This window comes from Marmota marmota, unplaced genomic scaffold (assembly GCF_001458135.2).
Source record: "Marmota marmota marmota unplaced genomic scaffold, marMar, whole genome shotgun sequence".
Lineage (NCBI taxonomy): Eukaryota > Metazoa > Chordata > Mammalia > Rodentia > Sciuridae > Marmota > Marmota marmota.
This window is the reverse complement of record NW_025999949.1, coordinates 18,297,261-18,314,749: the sequence shown is the minus strand read 5'-3', so window position 1 is coordinate 18,314,749 and position 17,489 is coordinate 18,297,261.

Below are 17,489 nucleotides of genomic sequence, written 5' to 3'. Positions count from 1 at the left end.
AGGAGGAAGGGAGAAAAAAGTGAGAGAAAAGAAAAGAAAAAGAAGTCAGTAAGGAAGGATAGAGAAATAGATGAAGAAACCAGGCTGGAAGGAGCATAAGTAAGTGAAAAGAAGAAAATTCCCTATGAGGGATTAATAAATGTACAAATTTCATAGACTGAGAACTCAGAGATGAAATTTCCAAAGAAGAAATAGTTATAGAACTGAAAACCAGGATGGTGAATTCTATGCAAGTCACTTAGCTGTGTATTCTTGAACAAATTGCATAACTTCTCTGCAATATTTAATAATTTTGTTCATATTTATCTAATATTTTAAATGAAAATGGAAAAATATACTACCTAACTCAGCAATAAGTCGAAAGAATGAGAGAGTATCTGGAAAGTCACTTGCAGGGTGGCTGGAACATAGCAAGTGCTAAATAACCTTGGGATTATTAGTTGTGTATTATGAATGACTAGCAGGAGAAAGATCAGAACATTAACCATTAGAATGTTAAGAGTTCACGTTCTCTTCAATACAATAAATATGAAGACTTAAAATGCATAGAAGGTGTGATCATCAAATGCTCTGCTATCCTCATGTGGCAAGGGATAGAGATGAGTGCATTGATGTCACAATCAAGGATCCAAAACAGCTGGCTAGAAAATGTACGTAAAAAGAAGAGAGATACTGTATATGAAACTTTTGAGTTCTAATGATTTAATAGGAAATTAAGGATTATGTATTAAAATTTCTCAAGAGTTTTAGGAACAAGGCAGCAGCAGCATCCAGATTATTTGAGTAATATGATGTCATGAAAAACAGAAATCATTTAAGTTGTCTTTATTAAAGATCCCATATGGGACTGGGGATTTGGCTCAAGTGGTAGTGCGCTCGCCTAGCCATGCTTGAGGCACTGGGTTCGATTCTCGGCACCACGTAAAAATAAAAATTTAAAAAAAGATCTCATATGTAAAAAAGGAATATTAAGTTACCAGTGACTTTTGCAGTGAAGACCATGTAGGGTTCCCTTCTGCACACCATCCATTACTAAGGAGTATTAGAAAATGGAGTGTGCCTAGAAGTTGTTCCTGGTATGGCAAAGCATCTGGACGTGATTGACAGAGATGAGTACATTTGGCATGACTTAAGTAGTGACATGGGGCTGTTGTCGGATAATTGAAGAAAAGATTGATAGAAAAACTTAATACCTATGCTCTTCCAGGTGCCTGAAATAGTCTAGGACCCAAAGTATATAATTTAGATTCAATATAAGGAAGTAATTTCTAATGGTTTATGTTATCTAAAAGTAGAAAAAAAAATTTCCTTTTGTCATGTCTTTGTCATTGGTTATATTCAAGAGTCTGAATAACAATCCCATTGGGTTTATTGTAGAAAGAATTCTTGCAACATTGGAAGGTCAAACTAGATGGCTTTTGAATTTCCTTCAATTCCATTATTATTGTTGTATCGAGGATTATGTCTATAAGTAAGAGTGGTGGCTAGAAATCCTCATGGCATTCAAAGACCTGTGTCTAGCTGGGTAAAGAGAGCATGCTGTGGATGTCCTTTTCTAAAGGGGCTGTAAATCACATGATGGCAGACATGTTGGGGAAGACCTGAGCATTTGACCAGACTCCAAATTTTCTAGATCTTGGATTCCCAGTATTTTATCTAAAAATATTCTCTTAATGGCATTTTGGAAGTAAAGGTATACAGGAGGGTTGATTGTGACATCAAAAGGAATAGTGGATGTGAGCGGAAAGGAATTTTGCTGTCCTTTTTCAGTCACAAAGATGTGAATGGGATGTTGTGAATAACTTTCTGGACATTTGCTTTACTAGCCATTCCCGATGGGCTTAGGGGAACTGTTCCACACACACAGTAGTTTGCAGTCGATCAAGCAAAACTCAGGTGTGGAAACTGTTTCACCACTCTTTCACATCTGTGGGGTGGGCACTGGCCTTCCTCCAGTCTGGGACCTCTCTGCCTTAATTTCTATGTCTTCTGGCTGCTAAATCTTGTTCTTCTCTCACCACCCTTTTCTGATGCAGATGTGGTGTCCCTTTTCTTTTCAGATGGCTCTCACACAAGAGTTGTGAATGGAGTGGATTTTACCCAACCTTTGGGAAGTTCAAGGTCGCGGTCACAGAGCTACATAGCAAATCACTTGGACCTGGAAATTGGGCGGTGCTTCTTAGAAAACCTCCTGGTCAATGTGCCAGGAGGGACTTCTCATGAGCAGCCTCTCTTCACAGGCTGTAGACCACCATGGCACTGTGCAGCTTCCTCACCCTTCTTTGTTCTTTTCCTTCTATTTTCATTATTTATTTCAAATCTGAATTCCCATTTTCATTTGAAGCCGAGCAGTTAAACTGCTTTGCTGACTCAGCCACCATGTTCTCACCTTCTCTGACAGGCACGACCAGCCACAGAAACTTTCTAAGCAAGAACATTCTTTCCGTACTGCCAACTATTATCGTATATTCTCTAACAATGTCTCCTTGGGAAGAGGGACTTGGAAGGGGGACTCCTAACAACTATGTCATGAAAACGGAACTAGTAACCCTTGACATAGCAGAGTTAAGTGTAAGGACCATGAGATTTGTAGTGAGAAGGCTTAGGTTTTTGAATGTCTTCTTTGCTACCTAAAAGCTATATTACCTTAGGGTATTTTTCTGGGGTGTCAGTACTGGGGATTGAACTCATTGAACTCAGGGGCACTTGACCACTGAGCCACATCCCCAGCCCTATTTCATATTTTATTTAGAGACAGGGTCTCACTGAGTTGTTTAGCGTCTTTCTGTTATTGAGGCTGGCTTTGAACTCTCAATCCTATGCCTCAGCATTCCAAGCTGCTGATTACAGGCATGCCCTTTCCCACCCAGTGACCTTAGGGTATTGACCTTGCCCCGTTGCACCTCTTTAGGCCATTATAAAATTCAGTGACTTCCATCTTTAAGAATAATCATGAGGATTATCTGAGAATATGTAGATAGCCCATCCAACTAAGAAGGTGGCATGTGCAAATCTTTCAATAAATGTTTGTTTTAATCATGGTAGAATTCATTCCATTCTTCCTAGTTTTAACCCAATACTTTGGGACCATGTCCTGATCTATAACTTAGAAAAATGGGTAATATTTTTGTGACTGCACATGCAGACTTGGTTTGGAGAAAACAAGTTTTATTTGCAGACTAATCCTAACCCTCTCCTTATATATCATATAACCAGACTCCTGTATCAGTATGCACCCAGACAATGGAATTAAGGAAATAGCCTCAAAAATATTGAAAGCAGAATGACCAGGGGCAGAGAATTGACCTGAGAGGACCCTGGAAGCTTATAAGTGCTGGGATTGTGGGGAAATATTACAAATACTGTTAGTATGTTTTTCTCATTTGTGGCAGCTGATGTAGGTTTGTTTGTTTGTTTTGCTTTCTTCCAAGCATAGCATACACAGAGAATGATGTCAAGCAGGGTAAATGTTTGGAAACTAAGCAGGACACAGGCCTGGACTTTTGCAGCTTTTTGGAAATTGTAATGACAATCATAATAGAAAAAAGATTGCTACTCATAGCTAAAGCTCAAAAAATTATGTAAGTCTCCCCTTTGACAATTTTTATCTTTAACAGATCATTTCTGTCTCCCACTTATAGAGTGGCTAGACATCAACAATGGATCAATCTGGATTTTCATGCAAATAAACTATACTAACTTAATGGGATATGAAAGAGTTGGCTTCAGAATAAATCTTTGTTGAAAGGCACTTAAATTATATTTGAAATGGAAGTAAAACAAAGCTGAATTTTATGGCACTTGCTTATAAGCACTGTCCTGCCCAATTTACAGATTAACCCAGATAAGGTAGAGAAGACCAGTTCCAGCATGTATTTCCCAACCGTGGACAACACAGGTTTATTTCTATCTTCAAAATTAAATATTTTAAATTCTATTTATTTTTCAAATAAGAATTTTCCCTAAAATATAAGCATAAGTCAGCATTTAATTATAGAACTATGAGTTTAAATATAAAACGGTGTTGGGGTTGATGCCATGTAAGATCTCCTGCTTCATTTAATTTGTAGAGTTCCTTGCAGCTTTCAAGTAACTCTTTTACAATCTCATTTGTTTAGTGCTCAGTCCAGTATTGGTAAGGTACTATCCCTAAACCACAGTTGAAAAGATTGTTAACTCAGAGAAGTGAAGGGACTCATGCAATTCATATATTCAAAAACAGCATAGCTGATTTCAGGATTGCCTAGGGTCTTATTTCCTGACTGACCTGTTGTATTTATTAATACATAAACACACACGGTTTGGGTATTAGAGTGTAGATTTTAAGCTACAATGTGATCCATATTCCTTCCCAGAAACAACATGCTTCTCTAGACTTCTATGCTGTTGTGGGATGAAACACTAGAGGGCGCCATTTCCACTTCCTTTTGCATTAGCCCCAACTCTGCCCTCTCTTTTTCATGTTGAAGACTAATGATGAAATCATGGCGATTTTTTTTTTTTCTTTAAATTGCTTTGTTTAGATGAGATTCTCATAAGGGACCTCATCTTTGGAAGGGAGATAGTACTTTATTTTCCTAGTGGGGACATGTATAAAGTTAATGTGTATAAGGTTCCAATTCCTATGACTATGATCTTTCAACTCTCACAGGAAGACAGGCAGAGGAACCTAGTGTGAATTTTGAAGATTTCAGAGGGTAGGAGAGGGTTTTTCTGTCACCTAAGAGAGCTGCTCTTGTATTGTGCTTACCTGCAACACCCGTGCTCAATCCTTGCACCAACTTTCAAAGAGATATTGTGTTTGGGAAGTTTGTGGAGACTTCAAGCTATTTGAGGTATGCATTGTTTTTTGGCTTTTAAACAAATAACCTTAAAATCAATAATATCTATACTTAAAGGTCTTTAGGTTGACTATGGTTTGCTGATTCAGAGGAGAAATGAACTGTTATGGAACCCAGTAAAGAAAGTCAAAAACCCTAACTGCTGGGTGTCACTTGGTGTCTGTTCTCTGGGGCCATCCAGGGAGAGAGATATATATCTTTTCAAAATCGAATCAATGGACCTAATGGGTATGTCTTGCCTCTCTCTGGATACCAGAATACTGATTCCAAATATCAATAAAGTTTAAGGTCATTTTTATAGCAATCGCTCAAAAGAGGACTATAGAAAAAAGAAAGAATAAAAGAAAGAAAGAGAAAATAAGAAGAGTAAAAAATGAGATAAAAGAAGGAAAAAAACAATAAAATAAAATAATAAAAAAGCAAAAATACACACACACACACAAAATGGAATATAGCTTAAGGATTTTAGGAAGATGACATAATTATTTGTTGAGCATGCCTGACTCAACACTCAATAAAAAGAGTAGTATGCTGTTTACACACATGTATCTAATAAAATGTAAAGAACACGTAATAAGTAATAAATTTTAGTGTCATAGTTCTTTTCCAACATGGTGACTCCAGTTAATAATACTGCATGGTTTACTTGAAATTTGATGAGAGCAAATTTTAAATGTCCTCGCCATACATAAGCACAGACACCCACACATACATGATGACGATGGGTGGTGATGGATGTATTAACCAACTTGACTGTGGTAATCATTACAGGATGTATCCATATATCAGATCATCATGTTGTTCACTTTGATTATATATAATCTTTGTCAAATCTATCTCACTAAGGCCAGCCTCCACCCTGCAAAGAAATGTATTTCTGATGGATCCAAAAAAAAAAAAAAAGTTGAAGAATAAAAACAAACTGAGTTTCCTGAGGCACTCAGTGACAATCATACATTGCTTAGTGACAGGAATATGTTCTGAGAAATGCACTGTTAGTTGTTTTCATTAAAATGCAAACATTGTGTGTACTTAATGAACCTAGATGGTATAGGTCGATCATACCATGTGACCTTGATGCCATCACAAGAGCAGATAAACTTGAGATATGTAAGGCTGCTGCTGAGGGCAGATGGCATATTGTTCTCCAGTAAATATGTTTTTTTATAAGTGGGATTGATTCCAAAACAATGGTGAACTGTAATAGAGTGAACACAGAAACCAGTAATACAGTCTTTCTGATTGCTGTCAAGTGCTGCATACTGTGCGCAATTGTGCACTCTGTGCTTTTGTATGACACCAGTCCAGGGTGTGTGCTTACAACAGTATCACCATGACCATGTGAGTATGTATTGCCCTGCAGCATGACCTTGGCTGCGATGACACTAGGAATCTTAAGGGACCACTGTTATGTAGTTCATCATTAATCAGAATGCCATCATGTGGCACAAGATTAGACCTTGGTGTCCGGTTCTGATGTGTGGATGTTCTCTGTTCTGACCAGAATTCCTTGACTTTCATGGCCAGAGGCTTCCCCTGTGATGGGAAGAAGCTTAGCAAAGATGACCTGTGTGACTTTACCCACTTCCTCAGGAGCAGCTCCCCTGCTCAATGGTCTCATCTCTAGTTGTGTGTGGCCTCTGAGTGTATGTGGCTGTGTACAAACACGTCACACTCACCCTGGAAACACAGACTCTCCATGTTAGAAGGGACTCGAGAGACCTCCAGAAAACTTTACCTGGTGATAAATACTCTTCACAACATCTCTAATCCTTCATAACATCTGACCTTATGAGGAAAGTGTGCAGGGATAGAAACCTAACCATGTCCTGCAGTTGCCAATTTCATTTATGCTCATTCTAGTTGCTCAAGTTATCTTGTTTTTGACGTATTTAACAGACTTCCATCTCCTTGTGAACACTTCTCAGTGTCCCAACCATTTTAACCTGATTGGGTTAAAATCAGTGATGAACGCTAAGTTTTTGTAGTTGTCCCCACACCCCACTGTGGATATTTGGGACAGAACATTTTTTTCAGTGACTATTTTTAACTTATCTGTCTATCCTTTTAGTTTAGTCCTTAACTAAATCAGAAACCAAAAGGTCTGCATGGTGGAATATGGAGCCCTGAGCAGTTAGCAGATGCAGAGGGCTGTAAGAACTCTGGGAATCACTGATTCGTGTTCGGGGAGTTGTAGCCAGGGCTTGTAGCCCAGAGACAGATGATTTTGATTTCCCACCTCACTTTGATGTCCTTGTTGACAGATGATGTGAAACTCGCTCCCATGGGCCTCGTTTGTCTGCATTTACTATAAGATTTGCAGGTGTTTGGCTTTATCCCATTAATGGAAAATGATACAAATGGTCTCTCAAGGCTTATTCAGTGCAGAAAGATCTCATGTATCATAGAAAACCAGAAAGTTAGAGTGAGCAGTAACATTAAAGATGACCAAGCCTTCCTCCTGATTTTGTCTATTTTTTTAATTTAAAATTTTTAATTTCTTTTAGATCTCAATCACAGAGTATTATGTTTCCTACAGGCTAAATGTTATTATTCGTCTCTAGGTCTGACTCTTATTTTATTGCTTTTTAGTATTTTCTGCCTTAGCATGATGTCTCTTCATTCTCCCCTTCCCAGAATGAGTAATGTAATTAAATGGCTCTTTAAAAAATTACATTATTTTATGCATGCATGTCTACTGTAGTAAAGTGATTGTTTGGAGTCACCTTGTCAGCTCTAGATCGCAGACATTCTAATTCCCTATATAATCCCTTTGCTCAGATGTTTTCTAAGATTGCATCCTTCTTACATCTTAGGGTCTTGCTTCCTTGTACCTCCATATTGGAAACTAGTCTAATCTTTTAGTAGATCCCATCTCTGCCTTAGCACAACTGGTTGAAAGTAATGAATTCAGTATGCAGACAAAATTTTTGTCTATATGATGCAAAACAATGTTTCTTAACTTCTTAATTTTGAATCAAATTAAAATTTTCTGTTCGTGACCTAAGATGGTGTGATAAATCAATTACTTGTGGCCTTCACGCTGATAAGTCACTTCTTTGATAATTCCTTTCTGGTTGAAAGAGCTTTTCTCTTGATTTGTAAGCAAAAGCATTTCTGGAATGAAGCATATCAAGGACATCTGGGAATTTACCTATCTTTCCCTTCAAGGCTTCTCTTACATGCCACAAAAATGAATAATGCTGAAAATATAGTCATCAAATATCAATTAATGTAATCCATCACATCAACAAGCTGCAGAAGAAAACTCATGTGATTGTAGCAATAGATGCAGAAAAAGCATCTGACAAAATCCATCCCATTAATTACTGAACTTTTCAGCAAGTTAGGAGTGGAGGGGAACTTCCTCAACTTGATAGAGAATATTTACAGAACACCTACAGCTAACATCACACTGAATGTTGAGAAATTAAAAGTTTTCCCTCAAGCTTAAGAACAATGCCAGGATGACTCCTCTTACCACTGCTTTTTAATATTGTACTGGAAGACCTAGTTAATGCTGCAAGAAAGGGAATAAGAGGTATACTGATTGGGAAGGAAGAAATAGACTTTGTTCTTAGATGGAATCATCCACAATGAAAAAACCTCAAACACATACTCTTCCTCAAAATAAGTGATTATAGAATGTTTGCAGGATTCAATATTAATATACAAAAGTTGATCACTTACCTATATTCTAGCAATGAACAAGTAGGTTCTGGAATTAAAAATACAGCACTGATTAAGTTAGCATCTCCCAACTTAAACACTTAGGTATAAACCAAACAATTTATGAGTAAGATCTATAAGAAGAAAAGCCACAATATTCTGATGCAAGAAAAGAACTAAATAAATGAGGAGATACTCCATTTTCCTGAATAGGAAGAATCAATTACCACCAAGATATCAGTTCTTCCCAATCTGATTTATATCTTCACTGCAATCCAAAGCAAAATTGCAGTCCGTTTAGGATATCAGAAATTTCTAAAGTTTATGTGAAGAGACTAAAGATTCATAATAGCCAACACAATATCGAAGGGGAATAGTTGGAGAACTAACTATACCCAGCTTTAAAACTTACTGTAAAGCCGCAGTAGCCAAGGCAGTGTACTATTGGTGAAAGAACAGACAGATTGGTGGAACAGAATGCAGAACTCCTATGTAGTCCCAAATATATAATCTCTGACAAAGGAATAAAGGCAATATCATGGAGAAAAGAGACTTTTCAACAGATGGTGCTGAAACAAGTTGTTAGAAATCTACCTGCAAAAACAAACAACAACAAAAAACAACAACAGCATAAAATGAATCTAGAAAATAATGATGACCCCTGAAGACATGAATCTAGACTTTATTTCCTTCACAAAAACTGACTCACAAATGATGATAGACCTAATTGTAAAATGCAAAGCTATAAAACTCCTAGAAAATAGAATTGCAAAAGAAAATCTAGGCTATCTTGTGTGTGGCAATGAATTTATTGATATAACACTGAAGGATCTATCAAAGAAATAATTGTTAAGATGGACTTTATTAAAATTAGAAAGGTGCTCTGAGAAAGACAACGTCAAGGGAATAAGAAGACAAATCAGAGATTGAGAGAAAATATCAACAAAAGGCATATTTGACAAGGATCTGTTATCCAAACATAAATAAAGAACTCTTAAAGCTCTACATGAGGAAATGCTATAGTTTGAATGTGAGGTGTCCCCCTAAAGCTTACATGTGAGACAATGCAAGAAGGTTTGGAGAAGAAATGATCAGATTATAGTCTCAACCTAATCAATCAGTCCCTGATGGGATTAACTGAATGGTAACTGGAGGTAAATGGAGTGTGGCTGGAGGAAGTAGTTCAAGTTCAGTTGGGACATGGCTATGGTGTATATATATTGTATCTGGAGAGTAGCATCTCTTTCTCTTTCTGCTCTTGATCATCATGTGAGCTGCTTCTCTCTGCCATACTCTTCTGCCATGATGTTCTGCTTCACCTTAAGCTCTAAGGAATGAAGCCAGTCTTCCATGGACTAAGACCTCTGAAACCGTAACCCCCTAAATAAACCTCCTTTATAGTTATTCTCATTGGGTTCTTTAGTCACAGCAGTGAAAAATCTGAGTAAAACAGAAATTGGTACCAAGAAGTTGGGTCATTGCTATGACTATCCTGATCATGTGGTTTATAATGTTTGACCTGAGATGTTTTGCAGTACAAGCTGGAAATGCTTTAGATTGTTTTAAGCAGAGCTTAATGGCCTATTCTGGTGTGAGTTCCAAAGACCAGAGTGTCAATAGGACCATGGACATTGAAGACACGGTTCAAGTGGGTTTAAAGGAAAAAAAGTACACTTATTGGTAATTGGGCTAGAGGCCATTTATGTTATGTTCTGGGTAAGAAGTTGTATGCATTTTGCCCGTGTCCTGAGACTTTTTGTGAGGCTGATTTTAAAGGCGTTGGACTTCCTACATCTGGCGGAAAAAATTTCTAGGCAGCATAGCATTCAGATGGTGGCATGGATGTTGCTGGCAGCTTTTAACCAAATTTATTGTGATAATCAGGAGCAGAAAGCAGAACAGAAAGTTTCAAAAAACTTGAATTTGAAAGGCAGGAGTAAAACTGGGGCTAAAGGAAGTCCAAGTTGTTAAAGACATTACTGCCACTAAAGAAATGCTAAAGACTTGCTTAGAGACAATAAGAAAGATGGCTTAAGGGCATCTCAAGAGCTGGCAAGACCACACCCATCTCAGGCTCCAGGGAGTAAAAGTGAAAATTCTCTTGAGGCACAAGGGAGTCTAAGAAGCTTTTTCAATGTGCTCGGCCACCTAGATACTCACAGGCTGCTATAGTCAGGGTCCCTGGAGGCTTCACTGCTTGAGGGGCAGCAGACCTTGGTGTCAACCACGTGGTATTATAAGAATTCAGAATGCTGGAGTTAGGGGTCATGGAGGCTTCCACCAGGATTGACAAGGAAGGCCTTGGAGGCAAGGTGCAGCAGGGTCAGAGTCCTTGTGGGTACCACCTGAGAAGGAAAAGTGTGGAGATTTGAGGAGGGAGCCAAAGCTGTAGTGGAGACCCCTGAGATTAAGAAATGCCAATAACTTTGAACATCATCCTAGGAAAGCTGCAGGAATCAAGCAGAGACAAGCCAACAGGAAGGCCACTTGGGCTGCAACTAACAAGGCCGCAGGGGCTGAGGTACACTAACCCTTTGAAGAGAACATTGCCATGCTGTATGTCCCAGATGCTGGACATGGAGCTACAGGACGTGTTTGCCTGGCTAGATTTTGGTTTTGCTTTGGTCCTATTGAAGCCAGATTTAAAGTTAGGTAGTCAGTGTAGTTAGGTAAATCGGGTCTAATACCAAGTGAAATCTAAAATGGAGGCCATCCTGAGAATGATTCCAGGAAACACAGGACAACTCATGGAATGTTAATGAAGTCCTGAAAAGGCCCTAGGCCAAAGTCCATCCCAAAGAAGTGTTAACGAAGTCCTTTCTGCTCCGACTACTTCTATGGCCCACCTGTGTCCCACCCCTCGGGCCTTCCCACCTACATGCCATCACTGAAAGAAACTATAAAATGGAGAGACAACCGCACTTCCACGGATTCCACCTCTTGGGTCCCCTTCTTCCTCCGGGAGAAGTCTTTTCTGCTGTCCTTTAATAAACTTCTAATTTCTACTCTGACCTTGCCTCAGTGTGCTTCTTTGGTGTTATTCTTCAACACTGGGGAAGCAAGGACTCGTCACCGGTCAACAGTGGTAACACTATCCCTTCTTTCTATGTGTCTATTTTTGTAAGTGGAATGTTTACTCAGTATGTTTATATATTAAATGCTTATAAATTGCTGTTAAATTTTACAGGAGCTCACCATGTGAGATTGCCTTGAGCCTCAGAGAAGACTTTGGACTTGAACTTTGAGCAATCTCAGAACTGTTGAGACTATGTGGACTCTTGGGAATGGACGAAATGTATTTTGCATTGTCAGATGAGCTTTTGGGGACCAGGGCTGGAATGTCATGGTTTGAATGTGAGTCATCCTCCCAACACTCACGTGTGAGGCAATGCAAGAAGGTTTGGAGGAGAAATGGTTGGATTATAGCCTTAACTTAATCAGTAAATTCATCCCTGATGGGATTAACTGGAGGCAGGTGGGGTGTGGCTGGAGGAAGTGACTCCGTAGGGGCATGGCTATGGGGTATATATTTTGTATCTGGAGAGTGGAGTCTCTCTCTTTCTCTCTCTCTTTGCTTCCTAATCATCATGTGTGAGCTGCTTCCCTGTGCCATACTCTTCGGCCATGATGTTCTGCTTCACCTCAAGCTCCAAGGAAAAAGTATGGAGATTTGAGGAGGAAGCCAAAGCTGCAGTAGAGACCCCTGAGATTAAGAAATCCTGAGCCAGCCTTCTATGGACTAAGACCTCTGAAATTGTGAGCCCCTAAATAAACCTTCCCTCCTTTATAGTTGTTCTGGTTAGGTCCTTTAGTCACAGCATCGAAAAATCTGACTAAAACAGGAAATAAACACCTGACTAAAAATTGGGTCAAAGGCCTGAATAGGCACCTAACTAAAGAAGACATGCAGATAGCAAATAATCATATGAAAAGATCCATATTATATGTTTTTAGGGCATTGCAAATTAAAACAACAATGAAATACCACTACATATCTATTAGAATGGTGAAAATCTATAACACGGATAATGCCAAATTATGGCAAGAATGTGGAACAACAGGAGTCTTTATTTGTTGCTCTTGGAAATGCCAAGTAGTACAGTTACTTTGAAAGACTGCTTGACAGTGTCTTGCAAAGATAAACTTAATTTTACCACCCAATCAGCCATGACCCTTGGTATTTATATAAATGAGTTGAAAACTTCTGGACACATAAAAACCCAAACACAGATATTTAAAGCAGTTTTGTTCATAACTGCCAAAATTTGGAAGCAAGTAAGATATTCTCCAGTCGGTTAATTAATCAATTATTTGGTTATCACAATAAAATATTAGAGGCTGTGTACCAAATAAAGAAAAGAAGCTTATTTAGCTCACAGTTTTGCAGGCTGAAAGTCAGATATCATAGATCAGCTCTAGTGAGGCTGCCTGACTGTGTCAGATGGGGAAGATGGCATCATGGTGGCAGCATGTGAAAGAGAGATCACATCCTCAGAAGAAAGAAGAGTGACGACTTCTTGCCTTTCTCCCAACATTGTAATACTGTGGAGAAGATCCTCCCATGAATCCCTGGAGGACAAACTCAAACCATATCTGAATATCAGCATTCCACCTGTGGTCCCCAAGCTTCATGTCCTCATTTAGATCAGGTAGGAGGATAGGTAGGCAAGAGCAGAGGGAGGGACGGGGAGAGGGAGAAGGGGGCTCACTCCATCCTGAGGGATGAAAATCATTCCACCCCTGATGACATAAACCTGTCTCCCCCATGGTATGTCAGATACTACCTTCTTAAACTAAAAGAAGGGGTGTAACCAGCTAATAGGACATACATCACATACGTCTAAGATACAAGGTCAAGACAGGCACAGGTTAAGTATTTGTGTTCCAAAAAGGAGAGATAGGGAGCTAGAAAGGCATAATCATCCTCAACAAGAACAAAATCCAGTGGGGCAGACATTAAACCTCAAAGCTCCATGTCCAGCATTCTGTGTACCTAGGGTGGGCATTGGCTCACAAGGCCTTGGGCAGCTCTATCTCTTGGCTTTGCTGGTCCATGTAGCCACTCTTATGGATGGTGTACTGATATCTGTGGCTTTCCTGAATGGGCAGTTTGTGCTGCTGGTATCTCTGTCTTCCAAGCATCTCTTAATCTTCTTCTTCAGCTCTAGTCCTACGTCTCTGTTTTAGTCAGCTTTTGCACTGCTGTGACTAAAGAATCTGGCCAGAACAATTTTAGAGGAGGAAAAGTTTATTTACAGGCTCACGGCTTCAGAGGTCTTAGTCCAGAGAAGGCTGGCTCCATTCCTTGGGACTGGAGGTGAGGCAGAACATCATGGCAGAAGAGTTTGGCAGAGGGAAGCGTCTCACATCACATGATCATGAGGCAGAGTGACTCCAGCTCCAGATACAAAATATATACCTCATAGTCACACCCTCTATTCACCACTTCCTCCAGCCTCACCCCACCAGCCTCTAGTTCCCACCCAGTTAATCCCATCAGGGATTAATTCACTGATTGGGTTAAGGCTCTCACAATCCGATCATTTCTCCTCTGAAACTTCTTGCACTGTCTCATATGTGAGCTTTTGGGGGACATCTCATATTCAGACTATAGCAATCTCCAATAGGCTCTGACCCTGCAACAAATGTTTTTTTCTGGTCTCCCAGGTTTTCCTTTGAAATCTTGGTGGAAACTGCCATAACCCCAGAAGCCTTGCATTCCATACATCTACAAAACCAGCCACAAATATCTGCCACCAGCATGAGTGGTGCCTGGGCTCACTGAAACCATGGCTGCCACTTTGTTGTCCTTGACCAGAATATAAGGGGTGGAATCTCGAGGGGATCCTGGGCACTGAGTCCTTGAGGGTACCCAGGGCCCTTCCTCGAGATCATTTTTCCCAAAAACCCTCTGGGTTTGGGATGTTAAGGTCAGTTCCAGATTTCTGAGATGCCCTTGAGGCCTTTTTTCAATTGTCCTCGCCATTAACAACCCCGTTTCTCTCTTTAAAAGCTGGTTGTTCTGCTATGCCGTTGTATATTTTTTGTTCTTTCTCTGGTCAGGCTGCAATTTTTCCAAATCTTTCCACTCTGTTTCCTTTTGCTGTCAAGTCGCCCTGTAAATCTAACTAAAAGTGGCCAATAATACCCGTGACACAGCCTGAATGCTGATTTGTTTAAAAATCTCTTCTGCCAAGTGAACTAGTCCATCGCTTTTAAGTTTGGCCTTCCATGGTCCTGGGACATGAACACATGCAGCCAGGTTCTTTGCAATGTTTTTTTCTCCAATTTCCAGTTGCTCCTGGTTTCCATCTGAAACTAGTTCCCTGTTCTCCTCATCTTCCGAGCCATCACCAGGATCACCTATAATGCTCTTATTTACAGAACTACCGCCTTTTCCCCTAGCCTGCTCATCCAAACTCTACCAACCTTTTCCTGTAATCCAGTTCAAAAAATCACTTCCACATGTTTAGGTATATAGTTCAAAAAACAAACTCAATTTTCTGGATTAGCCTCCTTTTGTTATTGGAGTGAAATCCCAAAGGCTGGGTACTTACAAAGAAAAGCATTTTCTTTAGCACCCAGGTTTGGAGGCCGAATGCCCAAGAAACATAGTACTAGCTCAGGGAAAGGTTTCTTTGATGACATCACCTCATGCAGATGGCATTGTGGCAGGAGCAAGATGGAGAGATCACACACCAGATATAAACCAGAGAACAGAGAGGGACCAGTAATGACCTCCCACCGGGCTCCAAATTTTATAGGTCCACCATCTTCCAACATTGCCACACTGAAGACCAAGTTTCCAATACATAAGCTCTTATCAAACTCAAACCATATCCACCCCATAACAGAATAATGAGTAAGCAAATGATGGTAAGCCAGATTTTCAATATTATTGGATGCTAAAAGAAATGAGTTATCAAGCCACAAAAAGAAAAAAATTTAAATACATATTAGTAAGTGAAAGAATTCAATCCTCAAAGGCTCCATACTGTAGGAGTACAGCAATATGATGTTCTGGATAAAGGAGGAGTATCATAAAAATTTCAGTGGTTGCCATAGATTGGCAGGAGGGAATGATAAATCAGTGGAGCACAAAGAGTTCCTGAGATAGTGACACTATTTTTACGACACTATAATGAAAGCTTTATGTCTCTATACATTTGTAAAAGCCTATTGAATTTGTAACACCAAGGTAAATTATGGACTTTGAGTGATGATATGCCAATGCAGGTTCATTGGTTATAAATGTACTACTCTGATGCAGGGGTATTGGTAATGGAGTAGAAATAGCCAGGATGCTTAAAGACCCTAAACCAGGCAACATGAGGTTATGTAACTTACAACATGGCTAGAATTGTGCAGGTGGGACTCTAGTTCCACCAGCAAGACTGAAAAAAATGTCTTCCATTTTACAAGGCAGGATGTGAATTACTATCCTCTGTCCTTCTTTTTTGACAAATTTTCCTCTTGTCAGGTGTCTGAATTTCAGTAGATCAACTCCTGGAATATACCTCACATCTCATTAATTCAATACACATTTATCAAACACATATATACTGGTCATGGCACTAAGTTCTGGGAATTCAATGACCAGTAAACACAGTGTCCACAGACTCAAAAAACTTAAACTTGATTACACAATGAGAGAGAATAGCAAGGGTTCAGAGAAAACAAGGACAATCTTGTTATGAGGGATCTGTTATCTGCACATAACATATATGAATTTTGGGCTGTAAATAATACTGTAAAAATGAATGAAAAGTATTATAAATGGAAAGATATTTGTGCATCTCTTCTCTGACTTTTATAGATGTCATGATGGAAATTCTACAGATAAGGAAACATGCACAGAGACATTTATTAATTTGATCAAAGGGATAGTGATTCAAAGTCAGGCACACTAGGAGATGCACCAGGAGCAGAATGAGTCCAGTGATGCTCTTTCACCTTACTCCACATTCTTTTCCAAAGACCATTCTTCCCTCTACATGTATCCTTTTCAAGTCAGTATCCTAAGAAAATAATGATGAGTTATAGTCAGGTTATCCAATATAGTGAGATCTTCAAATATTTTTTTGAAGCATTATTAATATTTGCATATTGGGGTTATTTAAAATTAGTTCCTGGATATCAAATATCACTTATTGCCCTTTTCATAAGCTATGAGAACTGAGAATAGACTCAAGGGTAACATATCTTCTGAGATAAGGAGACAAACACTGGAAGACTTATTGTCAGCTAAAGAAACCACTTTTCTCTTAAATTTCTGTGATTCTCCCAACCTGACCTTGAAACCTATACATGCTTTTGCAATGAATATCATGATATTCTTTATTGCTTGCTGTTTTTATCTCCTTGAAATTGAATAATAAATTATGGATTTCATGAGGTCAATAATTTTGTTTTAATGCTTATATTCCTGTACCCACCTTTGTCCTTGAGTATTTTTCGGAGAACTAATGTTCTGACAACGTATTAGCCACTGTTGAACAAATAAGTGGTTGAATGTAAAAACAAAATTTATATCACCAGAGATTAAATATTGGCATGCATGAGGTTAGAACCCATCTTGTTACTTCTATTTCAGTATTTTTGATATCTTATATTTGTTTCTCCATTATTACAATTTCAAATATTCATTAAGTGATTTTTTTTTTGACAAGAGATTATCCAAATATTTACTTGCTACTTTTCCATGCCTTTATAGATGGCTAACTCATTGAACATTCACATTTATTCATTATAGGAAAATACAATGCATTATATGCCCTTACACCACCCATTCACCCACCTGAGCCCATCACCATTTTCTTTTCTTTTTTCTTTTTAATTTTTTATTGTGGGTTGTTCAAAACATTACAAATTTCTTGACATATCATATTCCACACTTTGATTCAAGTGGGTTATGAACTCCCACCTTCACCCCATACACAGATTGCAGAATCACATCAGTTACACATCCATTGATTTACA